Source organism: Bos indicus x Bos taurus, chromosome 18 (genome assembly GCF_003369695.1).
Source record: "Bos indicus x Bos taurus breed Angus x Brahman F1 hybrid chromosome 18, Bos_hybrid_MaternalHap_v2.0, whole genome shotgun sequence".
NCBI lineage: Eukaryota > Metazoa > Chordata > Mammalia > Artiodactyla > Bovidae > Bos > Bos indicus x Bos taurus.
In genome coordinates, this window is record NC_040093.1 from 39,687,812 (window position 1) to 39,703,251 (window position 15,440).

Below are 15,440 nucleotides of genomic sequence, written 5' to 3' on the forward strand. Positions count from 1 at the left end.
TCATTGCCAATAAATATTTCAGTTATTTTCATTGAAATGACAGTTTCACTTCATTTATTTTCAAGAAAATGTCTGTCAAATACTCAAGTTTGAATGACCATAGTTTGTAAGTCATACTTTCGAGTAAAAACAATGTTCCATAATGAAGGGGGCTTGTTTGACTGGCAACTCAGTCACAAAGTGCTTTTCCTTGAGGTAACCATCATCCTTCAGTTTGCAAAAGAAGCGTTTTATGCTTACTTCCTGTTTCATTATGCAGAGTATTTAAAAAGCATGGACTCTAAAGTCATGGTTTAATATAATTACTGACTTGAATGACTTCTTCAAAGATGTTATTAAGTGAAAATGTTTTTCCCCCGTGAATGTATGATAGTGAGAAACCAGTCCAAGCTCATATCTAGGACTATAGAGACACATGACATGTACTTTGGAGATCTCACGTTTCCACAGAGACGACACACATGTCCACAAACAATTCTCATGCCTCAGTGGATAAGAGCCAGGGCTTTGAATGACAGAGACCTGGGTTCAGAGCCTCAGTCTTAAGCTTTCTGAGTCTGTTTCCTCCCTGTAAGACAGCAATAATATTACTACCCTCAAGTTTATTGTGAGCATTAAATAAGCAAATAATATAGTAAACACATCTCACATATTATTAATAGCAGCTGTTTTAAGTGGGGAAGGTGGACTTTGAGTCTTAAGGACTATATCTATGAATGATGCAGAGTTTATCAGAGTCAGGGAGAGAGGCTGGGGGCAGGGGTAGGGAGATTTCCAGGAAGAGGGTAAAAAGTTGAAAGTCATTCAGTTGTGCATGACTCTTTGTGACCCCATGGACTGTAGCTCCACCAGGCTCCTCTGTCCATGGAATTCTCCAGGCAGGAATACTGGAGTGGGTTGCCATTTCTTTCTCCAGGGGATTTTCCTGACCCAGGGATTGAACCCAGGTCTCCCGCATTGCAGGCAGACTCGTTACCAACTGAGCCACCAGGGAACCAGGGAGACTTCCAGAAGAGGGTAGGTGGGACTGTGCCTGGGCACTGCTAACTGATGTGAGATTTGGTGAGCTGGGTGCTCTAGAAGAAGGGAAGGGATGAGGCTCAGGGGTTGGCAGGAATCAGGTGTGTCTGTGGCCATGCTGGGGCTTCTTTTCTGTGGGAGAAGAGATCTAGGCAAAGCTGCCTGGAGGAAGGTGACTGGCAGCAGAGTGGAAGGTGGGTTGGAGGCGGGGAGAGCAGTGAGGGGGCAGGACCCACAGGAGGTAGTGGAAGGGCAGGGGCAGCGGTGAGAAGCAGACAAAGACGCTTGGGAAAAGCCTGTATTGGGGAGGACATCAAGAGCCACGCTGAGAACTTGAGGCACCATTATGACACTTCTATTTTTCCCCATCTCACGCAATGGTCAGTTGAGGTATTTTTTGCCCCAGATTTCTCTGTCTCGGTAAGCTGATGTGGATGAATCTAGGATGTCTATTCCTGCAGTGAGTCTGAGTATCTTAACTGTAAGACAGATGGGTCACCAGTCTCTTCAAGTGTCCTGTTTTATAGTGAGGGACACCTGGAGTCCTTTCTTAATTAGCCGGCGGATTTAGAGCAGAGTGAAAAAGTTGGCTTAAAGCTCAACATTCAGAAAAAGAAGATCATGGCATCTGGTCCCATCACTTCATGGGAAATAGATGGAGAAACAGTGTCAGACTTTATTTTGGGGGGCTCCAAAATCCCTGCAGATGGTGATTGCAGCCATGAAATTAAAAGACGCTTACTCCTTGGAAGGAAAGTTATGACCAACCTAGATAGCATATTCAAAAGCAGAGACATTACTTTGCCAACAAAGGTCCATCTAGTCAAGGCTATGGTTTTTCCAGTAGTCATGTATGGATGTGAGAGTTGGACTGTGAAGAAAGCTGAGCGCCGAAGAATTGATGCTTTTGAACTGTGGTGTTGGAGAAGACTCTTGAGAGTCCCTTGGACTGTAAGGAGATTCAACCATTCCATCCTAAAGGAGATCAGTCCTTGGTGTTCATTGGAAGGACTGAAGCTAAAGCTGAAACTCCAATACTTTGGCCACCTCATTCGAAGAGTTGACTCATTGGAAAAGAGTCTGATGCTGGGACGGATTGGGGGCAGGAGGAGAAGGGGACGACAAAGGATGAGATGGCTGGATGGCATCATCGACTGCACATGAGTTTGGGTGAACTCCGGGAGTTGGTGATGGACAGGGAGGCCTGGTGTGCTGTGATTCATGGGGTCACAAAGAGTTGGACACGACTGAGCGACTGAACTGAATTGAACTTAGACACATCACATTTTATTCCAAGAAAAGATCTCATTCTAACTCTTGCTCAGCAACTGTTTCTTGACTGATAAATGTTAGAGATATGATGTATTTGTTGAAGTACTATAATCTTTGTTAATTATTTGTGAAAGTGAAAGTGTGAGTCACTCAGTTGTATCTGACTCTTTGCAATCCCATGGACAGTAGCCCACCAGCCTCCTCTGTCCATAGAATTCTCCAGGCAAGAATACTGGAGTGGGTAGCCATTCCCTTCTCCAGGGGATCTTCCTGACCAGATTTCCTGCATTGCAGGCAGATCCTTTACTGTCAGAGCCACCAGGGAAGCCCCAATAATTATTTATAACAAAATGCTTTAAAAAAAAAAAAAATCTTTTGGCCCAGCCACACAGCATGTGGGATCTTAGTTCCTTGACCAGGGATTGAACCCAAGCCCCCTGCTTTGGAAGCATGGAGTCTTAACCACTGGACCACCAAGGAAGTCCCTATAACAGAATATTTTTAAAATTAACTCTGTTCCTTTGATCTCCATAGAAGTACCAGGGTTTCAGCCTGGGTCTGGTAAATGTTCTTTCCTATGAAACAGTAGTGGGTACTTAAGAGGAGGTACAGAGAGACATGAAGACCAAAGCAAAAGATCCCTACCTCTCCCGGCCCACTACCACCACCACCCCCACCACAGTCTTAATCGATTCCTCGGGGGTATGAATGTGGCCTGTCAGATGTTTTCAATGTCTTATCCTTTCATTATACTTGAAAAAAAAAAGCCAGAGATGAACTCACAGTCCATATCCTGTTTTACAGCTTGCTTTTCTCCTTCAATAACAGATGACCTAGGCCTTCTGGAGGTCCTGGCATGGAGCAGCACTTCCTTGTACTGAAGAGTCCTGTCCACGCAGGCTTTGTTCTTAAAGGCACTAGTAGCCTCAAGCAAGGCCATCTTAACTAGGAAAAGATCTCAAGGCCTCAGATGCAATCTGCAAGGGGATCCTTGGGAAATGGGCAGCTTTTGTCCCTTGAACAGTGGTGGCCTGTGGATGGATGTCATGACCTCGGAAACTCCAAACCTTCAGAACAGCAAGAGGGTCCCAGATGGAACCGGGCAATCGTCAGCCCTACAGTGAGTAGAAGTGGGAGGCAAGATGCGTGGGGTTTGCTGCTAGATCAGATTCTTGCCATAGGGGATCCAGAGCCCCAGCAAAACATATATAGTTCACATTTTCCATTTCCTTCAGGGCATTGGTTATTGACATTGAGAAATACAGTGACAAGTTGATGCATTTTATATGTCCAAGAAAAGTTCCTTCCAGGAAAACTAATTTTTACATTGACTCGGCATAGTTAAGCAATGATGTTTCTTTAGTGTAACAGGGTTACATACAAAATCCTGTATGCTTTCATATGGAGACCTGTACAAAAAAATTTTCTGCAGAATTGTTAATATTTTAAAAATTGGAAATGCCCATCAGCATGAGAATGAATACATACACTGAAATATATTTATAGCTGGAATACTTGACAGACATGAAAATGAGTGGAGTAGATCTTAAAATAACCTGGAGTGAAATAGCAAGCGGCAGGTATGTGGTGTGAGACTGTTTAAAAAGCACACAGAAGCTGCATTGTCTTTATGGGTACCTGTGTGATTGGTAGCAGCTTGACAGTGATGACCTTGGAAAGGGAGTCATCCCAAGGTCAGTGAAGGAGGGGAAGAGACTACCCAGTTGGGCCACATCCCTGGTCCCTGTAATGTTAATGTCTTTCTTTTTTATTGTAGGAAAAAAAATGAAGTTTCCATCTTCACCACATCTAAGTATACAGCTCAGTAGTGTTATGCATATTCCCAATGTTGTAACACAGTCCTCCAGAACTTTTTCCTTTTGCAAGACTGACACTCCCCATCCACTCTCTCCACAGCTCCCGGCAGTCACTACTCTACTTTCTTCCTAGAATAATGTGATTACTCTAGGTATCTCATATGACTAGAATCACACAGTAATTTTGTGTATGTGTGACTGGCTTATTTCACTCAACATAATGTACTCAAGTTTCATCCATGTGGTAGCACGTGACAGGATTTCTTTCTAAGTCTGAAGAGTATTCCATTGTGGATTCTGGACACATATCCTGGATATACACCATATTTTCTTTTTCCATTTGTCTGTTAATGGGCATTTGGGTTGCTTCCACCTCTTGGATATTGTGAATCGTGCTTCTGTGAACCTGGGTATGCAAATATCTCTCTGAGGCCTTGCTTTCAATTCTTTCGGATATTTACTCAGAAAAGGGATCACTGGATCATAGTTCCTTTTTTTTTTTTTTCCTGAGGAACATCCGTACTGTTTTCCAAAGCAGCTGTACCATTTTACCTTCCCAAACAACAGTGCACAAGGGTTCCAATTTTTCCACATCTTTGCCAACATTTAGTTTCTGTTACTTTACTATTTTTTATGGTGACTATGACATGATACCTCATTGTGGTTTTGATTTCCCTTTCCCTAATTATTAGTAATATTGAGCATCTTTTCATGTGCTTATTGGCAATTTATCATCTCTGCACAAGTGTCTATGCAGTTTTTTGTCCACTTAAAAATAAGGTTATTTGATTTTTTTTGTTGTTGAGTTGTAGGAGCTCTTTGTATGTTCTGGACATTAACTCCTTATAAGGTATATGATTTGCTAACATTTTCTCCCCTTCCATAGGTTGCTTTTTCACTCTGTTGATTGTATATTAATTTTTAAAAAAGAAATATGAAAAAAAATGAACTTTCGCTCATGCATGTTTGCTGTATTATCCTTTGTGATTTTATTTTCAATATTTTTAAAGTGAAAAAAGGTGGTAGAATGTCTTGAAGGTCTGGGTTAAAGTTTGGGCTCAACTTACTTATCTCCAGTCTGTTTCCTCATATATCAAATGAAGATCATAAAATTCACCTGGCAGGAGTACTGCAAGAAGTAAAATAATATATGTAACCCTCAGAAAATATAGCCCTGCTGTCCAGTATAGCCCTGCTGTCCAGTAAATGGGGATCATGATTCATCAGTCACGATGATGGCTGGCAGATGGAAGAAGTTTTCAATCACTTTGTACCCTCCTGTAAGACTGAAGCACGCATCCTGTTTTACTCTTCTTCTCTCCTGTTCCTCTCCTGCTTCCAGCCTCTGCCCCCATCTTCTCTTCCAGTTCTCAGATTACTCCAAGCTCCAAGCTCCACCCACAGGCGGGCTGGTGTAAGGTAATAGGGAATGGTGGGGTCTGTGGCAGTCTGAGAACACTGCTGATATGCAGCTACCTCTGAGCTCTAAGTTGCCATACTGGAATGTGGGCCCAATGTTATCAGGCACTTTGGGTTGGTTTTCTTTCTTCCTTCTGAGAGCAGTCAGAAATCCATTATTTTATGGAAAATACTTAGATTTTTTAAAAAATAACTTTATTTTTGGCTGTGCCGGGTCTTTGCTGCTGCATGGGCTCTTCTCTCTCTAGTTGTGGTGAGAGGGGCTACTCTCTAGTTACCGTGTGTGGACTTCTCATTGCAGAGGCTTTTCTTGTTGTGGAGCACGGGCTCTAGGGTGCTCAGGCTTCATAGCTGTGCCTCCCAGGCTCTAGAGCACAGGCTCAGGAGGTGTGGCACACGGGCTTAGTCCCTCCACGGCATGTGGGATCTTTCTGGATCAGGGATGGAACCTGTGTCTCCTGTATTGGCAGGCAGATTCTTTACCACTGAGCCATCTGAGAAACCCTGGATTTTTTTTTAATTGTTGGAAATCCAGTTTTATTCACTACTGTGAGGTCCAAACTGAATTCTCAGATAGGCCAGTTCTAACCTGCGGAGTGCCAGCTGGTCATCTCTGAGTGACAAAGGGGCCATGTGCATGATTGGGGGGGGGCGGGGTGCAGCGCACAGAAGGAATGGGGCTCTTCACTTGTGTACAGATGTGCAGGCCTGCATGTGTATATGCACATGTGCACACATCTGTACGCACGTACGTGTGCATTTTACAGGCGCCTCCAGTCCTAAGCAATGAGAGAAGAGCTGGTCGCCCTGGAACATTTGGTTTTCACCCCTCCAGGCCTCAGTGGCTGCAGATACATTCGCTGTATGGGACCTGGGTCAATACCTCTGCTCTTAGACCCTCAAAGCTGCATCAGAGACCCTGGTCTGGGAGGTCCGTAGGTCCAAACCTCACAGATGAAGTTCAAACCTCCTTGTTCCCTCTGCTCTACACATCTTTAATGCCTCTGTGCACACAAACCCATGCCTGCCTTGGACTTTTCTGTCCTTCTATATAGAAGTTTGCTGGTGGGATCTGAGCTTGTTTATGGCAGATCCGAGTGTCAGAGAGGAAGCCTCAGTGAGGCAGTGGAGCTACCACAGCCCGCTGTTGGTCTGGCCCAGTGGCTCCAGCTATTTTGGTCTTTCTGCCCTTTGGCTCAAGACTCGAATTCCAAGGAGGGGAGGATCTGATGGGCCTGCCTCGGATCACAGGTTCACTCCGAGGCCTGTGGGAATATCAGGCCTGTGCCGTGTTATAGCCCCAATTCACAAAAATGAGGGGCTGGCTAAAAGAGTTTCCGTGAAGTTTAAAAATAGTGATAAAAATAGAAGCGTGAATACTGTAATTCAGAATAGGAGTGGCTGGAACCCAAGCGTGATTCACTTCTGCTGGGATAAATGAATCTGAGAGCATGATGAGTTTGAGAAAGCAGTCAAAGTCTAGGTGAGGGAAACCAAACAATAGCAACAAAGAAATCCAAAAGTGAAATAGGAAGTACCACATTGACTACCTGGAAATTACATGTTGCTCTACTGGGAGCCCGTGAGTCCAGTTTCTAACATGTGGTCTGCGGAAAAGCTCAAGCCTTTTTGGTTTTGAGCATCACTGCAGACTGGGTGGTCTGAGGAGCCCTCTTGTTGCGAAACAGTGCAAAGGACACACCCTGGGATGATCTTTGTTCCCATGAGCTTTAGGAGAAGGTTTCAGAAAAATGAGCTGAGACCTGAGCTGTTAACGCAATGGCTTTAGGGGCAAGTGCTCTAAGGGGCACAAATGTTAAAATACTTAACATGCAGTGTGGGTGGAAAGCCAAGCCACAGCTTCTGGTAGTGATACTCTCTGGTGACCAGTGTGTGTTAGTCATTCAGTAGTGTCTGACTCGTTTCGACCACAGGGACTGTAGCCCACCAGGCTCCTCTGTCCATTTCTCCAGGCAAGAATACTGGAGTGGGCTTCCATTTCCTTCTCCAGGGTACTTCCCAACCCTGGGATCGAACCCGGGTCTCCCGCATTGTGGGCAGATGCTTTACCATCTGAGCTACTAGGGAAGTGACCGGAGGCAGAAGCAAACTCTCTGGAAAGACGTGTTCCCAGTTTAGATCCAAAGGACTTCCTAGTTGAAGAAGAAACTCACTTCCATCATTATCAGGAAGGGACTTGGGAAGGCAAGCCATTTTGTCTAAGAGTTAACAGGTAATATAGAAAACATATTTAGAGTTCCTCCACTTCTCAACCAGCAGATCTTGGAACTGTCAGATACCAAATATAAAACAGATATATATGAAATGGTTAAAGAAATAAGGTATGCAGTGACAAAGGTGAGGACCAAAAAGATACAATCAGACAGAGAGACCTTGAAAATAGATATTCGGGAAATAAAAACGTTTCTTGGTTGAGTTGAAAACACTTCCAGAGGATGGTTGGATAGTAAATTAGAGAGAGAGAGATAATTAAATAAGAGAGAGAGAATTAAGTAAACTAGGAGGTATGTCCACAGTGATCACCCAGAATGCACCCCAATGACCAAAAGATACAAATATGAAAAGTATATGAAGAATAGAAAGCCTGAAGAAGAGGCAATATTTGAAAACAGCTGAGATCATTCCAGAATCTATAAGAAAACATAAAAACACAAATCCAGAAAGTATAGCATACCCCAAAAAGCACAAATAAAAAGAAATTCATGCTTCAACTCACCTTAATGAAAGCACAGTATACCCAAAACAAGAAGATTTTAAAAAGGGCCAGAGAGAAAGGACAGATAATTTATAAAGAAACAACAGGTAGGTTGGCAGGATCCTTCTCAAGGCAGTGGGATCCAGAAAACAAGGGGAAAAACACCTTCTGAGGATTGAACGAAATATCTCTTAACAATCTTAGAATTGTGTACCACCAAAACGGTTTCTCAAGAAAAGGAGTGCACAAAGAGACATTTAAAGACTAGCAAATCCTGATACATTTTTATCTTTAAGAAATCTGTACTAAAAAAAATAAAAATACAAGAAACATGTACTAAAGAAAACTTCTAAAAGAGATTCATCGGGGAAGAGATACAGATGTAGATATAAAGTCTAAGATACAAAATATAGTGAGCAAAAAACATAGTAAATATTGTTTAAATGCAAACAATCACTGAATAAAATCACAATTGTAATCACAGTAATTTAAAAACTATAATGTATGGGGTTAAAGAAAGAGCTAATATATAGAATGAGAATAGTGTATAAATCATGAGAGGAGATTAAGATGGAAGCCTTCTAAGGTGGTAGTATTATCATGGGGGAGTTATAAAAATTAATATTAGAGGTGATGAAATTAAATGTGCATGGAGAGATAGCTTGAGTGGTACCCTCTACAAGAATAGAAGTAGACTGTAAAAATTTTAAACCAGTAGCAAGAAAATGTGGAATAGGCAAAACAAAACAGAAGTCAAAAAGTCAAGAAAGAAGGAGAGAAAGCTCAGAAAAAGCGGAACAAATTTTTTTTTAAAGGAAGATAGTAAAACAATTCCAAATATACCAATAATCCCAATCAATATAAAAAGAGTGTACATGCCAGTTAAAAAGGCAGAAATTGCCAGACTGGAATTCTTTTTTTAAAAAAATCCAACAATGTACTATTCATAAGGGATACACCTGAAGCATAAAACTACAGAAAGGTTGAAAGTAAAAAAGTAAAAGCATGGATGGACTTCCCTGGTGGACCAGTGGTTAAAGATCACCTGTCAATGCAGGGGACTCGGATTCCATCCCTGGTCCAGGAAGGTCCCACACACTGCAAGGCAACAAAGTCTGTGTGCCACACACACTGAGCCCTTCTTTAAAGCCCACGAGCTGCAGCTATTGAGCCTGAGCTCTGTAACTACTGAAGCCCATGCGTCCTACAGCCCAAGCTCCGCAACAAGAGAAGCCACCGCAAGCCCACACACTGCACAGATAATAGCCCCTGCTCCCCCGACTAGAGAGAGCCTGCGTGCAGCAACAAAGACCCAGTGCAGCCAAAAATAAATAATAAATAAAATTAAAAAAAAAAAGAAGCAGCGTCTGCCTGAGCTAAAAAAAAGTAAAAGCATGGAAAAAGAAACACCAACAGATATAAAGTAGGCATAGTTACACTCATGTAGGACAAAGTAAACTTTTAAGATTAAGGGTATTATTAGGGATAGAAATCATAAATATAGTCATTATTTATGACTATATTATAGTCATCTATATTATAAATATAGATACATTATCATGAAGTCTGTATTTGCAAGTTTGCCTACTCATCGAACTTTATTTTAACCCTAAAATAAACACTCGCAGTGCTTTGCAGTCATTCTCAAGTAGATACAGAGTGATGAGATTTTGAGTCACTCAACAAGCTGAGGTTGAACAGCTTCCTGGTTTAGCTCATACTAGAAACAACCATCCCTTTGGCTGTCTATTTAGTGCTGTAGTTTTTGTATTTCTGTGCTTTTTGTTGGTGATTTTGCTGTTTAAAATGGTCCCCAAGCATAGTGCTGGTATCTAGCATCCCTGTGCACAAGAAGGCTTATTGAGCAAAAGCATGGATTAGAGGAGCTTCATGCAGGCATGAGTTACAGTGTTGTTGGCCACATGTTCAATGTTAATGAATAAACAATATGTACTAAATAAGGTGCCTTGAGACAGAAACACACATAAAACAAGATTCAGTTCAGTTCAGTTCAGTTGCTCAGTCGTGTCTGTCTCTTTGCGACCCCATGAATCACAGCACACCAGGCCTCCCTGTCTATCACCAACTCTCAGAGTTCATTCAAACTCACGTCCATCGAGTCGGTGATGCCATCCAACCATCTCATCCTCTGTCGTCCCTTTTTCCTCCTGCCCCCAATCCCTCCCAGCATCAGAGTCTTTTCCAATGAGTGAACTCTTCACGTGAGGTGGCCAAAGTACTTACATATTGATTAATTGATGAAAACTTTATAATAAGAGGCTTATGCAAACCTAGCCTAATATTTCTCCAAGGAGCAATGGTTCAGTATTCATTAATTCAGTGTTTATCACAACTTCATAGAATACAGCTGCAGAGAATAATGACAGAGAACTGTAGTTCATCAGGAAAATATGACAATTTAAAATTTGTGTATCTAATAAAACAGCTTCAAAACACAAAGCAAAACTGGCTATGATGCTAGGAAGAAATTGATTTAGTCACCATGATAGGAAGCACCTTTCTTAATTATTGATAGGCCAAACAGACAGAAAATCAGAGATACAGAAGATTTGAAGAGAACAGTCAACAAGCTGAAGGTGAACTGATGGGCAGAGACAGTTTGCATTTTCCTCAAGCAAACATGGAACAGTTAAAAAGTTTCTTACTACATATTAAGCCAAGAGCAAGCCTTAGAGGTTTTGAAGAATCAGTATCACAAAGATATTCTTCAACCCAGTTGTGTCAAAAATAGCTAGAAAAAGTTAAATAGAACTAGTCATACAGCTGGAAATTTAAAAACACACTTCTAAGTAGTTCAAGAGTCAAAAATAATCATAATGAAAACATTAAAATACTAGAAATGAATGATAAGGAAAGCACAATGTATCAAACTTAAAAGATGCCAGGGAAGTAGAACTTAAAGGGAAATACAAAGTCTTAAATGTTTATTTTAGAAAAGAGGGCAAGAATATCCATGAGCTGAATGTCCAACCTAAAATTTTAGAAAAAGAACACAAAATAAACCCAAAGAAGGTAGAAGAAAACAAATAATACATCTAAATGCAGAGAGTAATAAACCAGAATATCAAGATACAGAGTAATAAGCCGGTGCTAGTACTTCTTAAAAACAGATGCTAGTAATAAGATAGAAAACAAATGTACGAAGATACCCAAAAAATTGTTAAAAAATAAAACGCAAAACCAAAAACATAAAGATCAACAAAGACAAAACTTTATTCTGAAAGCACAAGTAAACTGGAACTCTGGCGAAACTAGTAAAGAATAGACAGAGGCATGAATAAACAATACTAGGAATGAAAAAAGGGTGTTAATTTTCATATTACAGATTTTAAATGAGAGTGAGTGATAGCCCTTAACTCCTTTTAATTTAAAAGCAAACAAAATGGAAACGTTCCTAGAAAAACATAACGGAAGTGCCTCAAGACGAATAGTCAGCATAGTCCTGCTACTGCTGCTAAGTCGCTTCAGTCATGTCCAACTCTGTGCGACCTCAGAGATGGCAACCCACTGTTGCCAACCCGTCCCTGGGATTTTCCAGGCAGGAACACTGGAGTGGGTTGCCATTTCCTTCTCCAAGCATAGTCCTAGAGGCACTAAAAATATTAAACAGCCTTTAGAAATTTACCCACAAACAGCAGACCTAGACAGTTTTCAGTTGAATTCTGCAAAATTTCAGAGAACATATAATTTCTATCTCCCAACTAATTCCACAGGACCTTAAAACTGATAAAACGAGAGAGGAAAATTACAAGCCAATCTAACTCACAAACACAGATGCCAAAAATGCTATATAAAACATTGGCAAATAATAGTGTATAAAAAGATAAAATATTTATCCCTGAAATTCGAGTGGCTTGAGAAGTTCTGTACATTTTATTAATCACACTAACAATTTCAAGAATAACCATATGATTATCTTGTGTAGTTGTTCAGTCGTGTCCGACTCTTTTTGACCCTATGGACTGTACCCTGCCAGGCTCCTCTGTCCATGGGATTTCCTGGACAAGAATACTGGAGTGGGTTGCCATTTCCTCTCCCAGTGATTATCTTAATTGATACCAAAAAATTATTTGACAAAATTCAATCCTGTCTAATCAAACACCATAAAGAAATCAAAAGTGAAAACATAGGCCACAAATGGTTGAAGATATTCACAATATGTACAGTGGACAATATTCAGAATATATCAAGAATTCTCACATAGCAATAAGAACTCAACAGAAAAAAAAAAGGGAGGGGGGGCAAAAGACCCAAGCATTAACTCTGGAGGGAATAAATATGTGGGGAAATTACCTTGACCTTATTAATAATTAGAGAAATGAAAATTAGCAATGAGATACCATTTATAACTGTTGGATTGGCCAAAAATTAAGGCTGACAGTAGCAAGAGTTAGAAAGGACATGGATCAGCAGGACCCATATATGCTGCTGGTATGAGTGCAAATAGTTACAACTCCCTTGGAAAACAATATAGCCTTATCTTCTAAGGATAGATATATCCTGACAGATTGGGAAAGGAGTACATCAAGGCTGTATATTGTCATCCTGCTTATTTAACTTATATGCAGAGTACATCATGTGAAATTCCGGACTGGATGAAGCACAAGCTGAAATCAAGATTGCTGGGAGAAATATCGATAACCTCAGATATGCAGATGACACCACCCTTATGGCAGAAAGCGAAGAGGAACCAAAAGCCTCTTGATGAAAGTGAAAGAGGAGAGTAAAAAAGCTGGCTTAAAACAACATTCAAAAAACTAAGATCATGGTATCTAGTCCTATCACTTCATGGCAAATAGATGGTTCAGAAACAATGGAAATAGTGAGAGACTTTATTTTCTTGGGCTCCAAAATCACTGCACATGGTGACTGCAGCCATGAAATTAAAAGATGATTGCTCCTTGGAAGAAAAGCTATGACCAACCTAGACAGCATATAAAAAGCAGAGATATTACTTTGCCAACTAAGGTCGGTCTAGTCAAAGCTATGGTTTTCAACACAGTTGGTGATGGACAGGGAAGCCTGGAAGGCTGCAGTCCATGGGGTCACAAAGAGTCGGACATGACTGAGTGACTGAACTGAACTGATGGTTTCTCCAGTAGTCATGTATGGATGTGAGAGCTGGACCATAAAGAAGGCTGAACACTGAAGAACTGATGCTTTTAAATTGTGGTGCTGAAGAAGACTCTTGAGAGTCCCTTAGACTTCCAGGAGATCAAAGCAGTCAATCCTAAAGGAAATCAACCCTGAATATTCAGTTAGAAGGACTGATGCTGAAGCTGAAGCACCTATACTTTGGCCACCAGATGGGAAGACTTGACTCATTGGGGAAGACCCTTATGCTGGGAAAGAATGAGGGAAAAAGGAGAAGGGGACAACAGAGTATGAGATGGTTATATAGCATCACTGACTCAATGGACAGGAATTTGAGCAAACTCCTGGAAACGGTAGAGGACAGAGGAGCCTGGCTTGCTGTAGTCAATGGGGTCACGAAGAGTCGGACATGACTTAGCAACTAAACAACAACAAAATGAAGTGCTTAATTTTTTAATTCTGTTAATTCCACAAAAGATTTTTGAAGTATAGTAAAGCTCTTATTGGCATGTTTAAAAAACATTTTTTACAAAGCGGCAATGGGACACAAAGAAATATTTTCCAGAGGGAAAAGCAACAAAGTGGACTAGTAATCCAACCATCACTATCTCCCTGGATGAAACTTTCAGTTTCCCAGAAGAAAATTTCAGCCCAGGCTTTGAGCTTGATGGGCTGGCCCCTGAGCATGTGAGAACAGCCATCACTGAAAAACCTCTCTGTAATTTTGGAGTCCATGTTTAATCTGAATACACTGAACTGAATATCTGATGGAAACTCCAGAACACACTGTGATTTCAGATGCCCTTTAGTTGAGAGGTAAGATTTTCTAACTTAATGAAAATAAAGAAAACAAGTAAAAAATAACAGGTTGAAAAATTGAATGTTTCATGCTGTCACTGTCCTGAACATGAAGCCCTTGGTGTAAGACTGCAAATGAATTTCCTCTCAAAGATATAAAAGAAAAATTTTATTATTATTAATCTTAAAGAAACAAATAATTATTTTAAATGTTGTGATGAATTTTTTAAAAATTTACCTAAAATTGACTGTATTAAGTGGCCCACAGAGGACGAAAATTTGAGGCCCACTGTCTATAAGGATGGGCTTCCCTGGTGGCTCAGTGGTAAAGAATCCACCTGCCAATGCAGGAGATGTGGGTTTGATCCCTGAGTCGGGAAGATCCCCTGGAGAAGGAAATGGCAACCTACTCCAGTATTCTTGCCTGAGAAATCCCATGGACAGAGGAGCCTGGCGGGCTGCAGTCCGTGGGGTCACAAAGAGTAGGACATGGCTTAGGGACTGAGCACGCATGTACACATGTCTATAAGGTCTGCTGGACACCTGTAGGTTTCTAAGTCTTTCTTATTGTGGGTTATGCTAGCTCCCTCCTGTCAGGAGACAGAGTGTTTCTGGCAGCTTGCACATGGCTTCTTTTCATGCAGAAAATCAGAAGGAATCTGGAGAGAGTCAACATCTTGGGTACTAATTCAGCATCCCCATTCTTCAAGAGCAGCCCCGATCACTGTTTCCGCTTCCATCCCCTATCAGGCATGTGGTCCAGGCTGAGAAATGCCGACTTGGAGCTGGTTGACCACCCTGGAGTTGGAAGGATCCGGCTGGAATCCTGCCCATGTTTCCCAGGTGTTCGGCTCTAGGGAAGTGACTTTCCCACCTTGACGCATAGTTGTTTCCATCTGGAGAGCTTGGGTAATTCCTTCATCCTGGCAAGGGTGACTGTGAGTCCTGAATGAGAAACTGTGAAAACTCTTTGAGATCTGCAAATGCAGAGCATATTGAAGGATCGGCAATTCCGTTTTCTCCCACTGCCAAAAATCTTTCCCATTCCATTCTCCCTCCTTGGGGTTGGAGGTGATGCAGGCTGGCGAGGCACACAGGATGGATGTTAGGGAAGCCAAGAAGGGAAGGAGGCAGTGGTTTCTCTCTCATCAGGCTTTGCTTTCCTGCCATCCTTTACCTATCAGTCATTCATCTGTCCAGTCAATGCCAGCGGCCCTCTGGGTCTGTGGAATTACATCTGACCACAATGTTGTCAACGCTTTTCTGAAATCCTGGCCCTGTGC